Here is a 3,533-nt window from a genome sequence, read left to right on the forward strand (position 1 = left end):
AACCCACAGTGCCTGGCTTAGGAGGCCAGTGCATTATCCATTAGGCCATTGGGGCTGTTAAGCAATAGCTAACTTGCCGTTTTACTTCTCCTTCTCATTCAGGATACCTTTCAAATAGACAGACGGAATCTTTTGGATGAACAACTTCTTTGAGAGGACAAAGTGGGATCAGCATTTTAAGATCAGGATGTGGATGTTGCCCTTTTTGGGAGCTCTGGCATTTTCTAGAAGTTAAAAAGTCTTAGCAGAGGATGGTTTCTATCCATCGACGTCTCGGTTATGGGCCCAGCACGCTTCCGTTGCGCCACTCTGCTGCATATCAAACCAGATGTTACTCAAACCCACAGTCCCTGGCTTAGGAAGCCAGTGCCTTATCCATTAGGCCACTGGGGCTGTTATGCAATAGTTAACTTGCCCTTTTACTTCTCCTTCTCATTCAGGATGCTTTTAAAATAGACAGACAGAGTCTTCTGGATGAAAGATTTCTATGATCAGACCAAGTGGCCTCTGCATTTCAAAACCAGACTTTGAATGTTGTCCATTTCTTGGGTGCTTAGGCATTTTTTAGAAGTTAAAAAAAAGCTTAGCAGAGGATGGTTTTGATCCATCGATCTCTGGGTTATGGGCCCAGCACACTTCCGCTGTGCCACTCTGCTATGCAGCTTCCCAAAATGGTACACAAACCCACAATCCCTGGCAGTTTAAGATCAGGCTGCTGATGTTGCCCTTGTTGGGGGTCTCTGGCATTTTCTAGAAGTTAAAAAGTCTTAGCAGAGGATGGTTTCAATCCTTTGACCTCTGGGTTATGGGCCCAGCTCGCTTCCGCTTCACCACTCTGCTGTACACCACCCCAGATGGTACCCAAACTCACAATCCCTTGCTTAGGAGGCCAGCGCATTATACACTAGACCACTGTGGCTGTTATGCAATAGCTAACTTGCCTATTGGGCCCAGCACGCTTCTGTAGTGCTGAGTATTAAGAAAAGTTGACATTAATTTGCATTACTGGATTGCACGGTGTTCTGCGTCAAATTGTTCTTGTGAAACTCAGGTTCGCCAGCAGGGGGCACCCAAGCTTTACACTACGCATCACTAGCTGTCTAACAGAACAGAAGTAGCTTTCAGAATTAAAGGCACAAATGGATGAACAAAGCATGACACTTGAGCATTTATTAGGGAAAACATCTGGGAGAATATGCAATTTATTAATGCTATTTTTGAAAAACACTGGGTTAAGTGTAAGAATTTAATAGGGAGATTTTGTTTATTTTATTTTTTATAAAATATAGACCAGGGCTGTCAGTCCAGGTCTGCCTTTGAGAGACATGTTAGAGATTAAACGTGGGCTAACCCTTAGTGCACTCCTCACCATCCTTAAAGGCCACTATCGGGTAGATAGTTCCACAGAGCTTTATCACCAGCTTCTTAACATCTCGCAAGATTTAGGCCACACATGATTCTTATATTTTCATCTTTGCATTGATCAATAAATGAAAAGACTTTACTATAATGGTTTGTTTCAATATTTGCTTTATTTGTCATTGTACTGAGTCAGTGCACTGGCTTAGTTATTTGGCTTAAGGTTAAAACATTAAAACCAGTTAAAAACCATCTAAACTGTAATGTTAAAAACATAGTTAAAAGTGTTAAAGTTCAATTTTTGATTACAGTTTTTTACGATTGTTTACACACTAAAATAAAAATTTCCACACAATTTGCAAAATTCTACTCCAATAAGCAAAACACCTCCACAGATTTGCACAACATTACACACAATGTCTGCTTCACCCTTTTTGCAAAACATTACACACAGTGATTTGTAAAACTCTACACACATTTTCACACCTTAGACACAGATAAGGATTGTGAGGTTACTTCCTTGTCATTACAAAGCCCCGGATTGCCAATGACCACACTAATGAACGAATTGGATAATCTTTTTAACTGTTATCATTTTTGTACCTCGAACGAGGCTTGATCATATTTTATCTTGCTTCAGCAAGCTTCAATAAAGACCGTCACGATTGAAGACCACTTTGCTCCTGTTTGTGGCTATGGACTATTTTTTTTTTGTGATTTGCTAATGCTCATGGCAGATCCATCACAACTGGTGTCAGAAGTGGGATGCCACTAGGGGCAGTAGTGAGTTTTTTATTTTTTGCCTTGCGACTACACACCTGGGTAATTTTCCTGCCCTTATTCCAGGATGGGGCCAAAGAAAGCTTTGACGGGACAAGCTAAGGAAGTTACCGAGGGAGCCACAGCAGGACGGGAAGGTTCTGAGATGGAAATGGGTAACTTTTCTCAAGATGTTTCTCTCCAAGAGCTCAAAGATCTGTTCCAGACACACATTACCATGCAACAGGCACGAGACAGCCGTATGGAGCAGGAAGCAGTTCGTCAGGAAGGCCGATGGAAGGCCCTGCATCATCAGTGATTTGCTAATGCTCATGGCAGATCCATCACAACTGGTGTCAGAAGTGGGATGCCACTAGGGGCAGTAGTGAGTTTTTTATTTTTTGCCTTGCGACTACACACCTGGGTAATTTTCCTGCCCTTATTCCAGGATGGGGCCAAAGAAAGCTTTGACGGGACAAGCTAAGGAAGTTACCGAGGGAGCCACAGCAGGACGGGAAGGTTCTGAGATGGAAATGGGTAACTTTTCTCAAGATGTTTCTCTCCAAGAGCTCAAAGATCTGTTCCAGACACACATTACCATGCAACAGGCACGAGACAGCCGTATGGAGCAGGAAGCAGTTCGTCAGGAAGGCCGATGGAAGGCCCTGCATCATCAGTTCAGCTTGCTTCAACAAGAAGTGCATGTCCGTACCACTCCTGTACCTAATCCAGGGCTCGGCACTAGTACTCATGATGACTCTGCCTCCCATCCATCCATCCAACAAACTTCTCAGGAATTTCTGCAGAGTTCCAGTAGCAGACCACCAGCAGCATCACCAATTCCTTGTCAGAATGTTTACCCTGGGGTAGGATCACCGGCAATTCAGAAGGAGCCACACCTGCAGCAGCTGTCAGAGTTAGATGACATTGAGCACTACCTCACTACCTTTGAAAGAATAGCAGTGGTGTGTCGGTGGCCGACAACCGACTGGGCAGTTAGATTAGTGCCCCTACTGACAGGTAAAGCTAGGAGTGCCTATGTACATATGGATATTGTTGAATCCCTCGACTATCAGAAGGTCAAAACAGCCATACTTAACAAAAACATAAATAAAAACTCAGAAAGTTATCGTCTGCAGTTCCGGTCTTCAGATGTAGGGAAGGAGGAAACCCCAAAAGAGCTATACTTGAGATTAAAGGAACTGTATCACAAGTGGGTTCGACCCCAGAATCGAACCAAGGAAGACATTGGTGAAGTAATTTTGCTGGAACAATTTCTGCGCATGCTAGACCCTGACCTGCAAATATGGATCAAAAAACGTGATCTAAAACCTGCTTCTGAGGCTGCAGCTTTGGCAGATGTCTTCCTGTCAGCTCAACTGAAGAACTCTGTCTGGACTTACAACCAGTGGCGG

General features: G+C 43.6%; 1 non-coding gene across 1 annotated transcript; it reads right to left on the reverse strand.

Annotated features, from left to right (window-relative positions):
* Window positions 1-584: 584 nt before the first annotated feature.
* On the reverse strand, window positions 585-656 carry trnam-cau (transfer RNA methionine (anticodon CAU)). The gene has a single exon. It is a non-coding gene; the product is annotated as a tRNA-Met (tRNA).
* Between the last annotated feature and the right edge of the window lie 2,877 nt (window positions 657-3,533).

This window comes from Sinocyclocheilus grahami, unplaced genomic scaffold (genome assembly GCF_001515645.1).
Source record: "Sinocyclocheilus grahami isolate Dianchi unplaced genomic scaffold, SAMN03320097.WGS_v1.1 scaffold380.1, whole genome shotgun sequence".
NCBI lineage: Eukaryota > Metazoa > Chordata > Actinopteri > Cypriniformes > Cyprinidae > Sinocyclocheilus > Sinocyclocheilus grahami.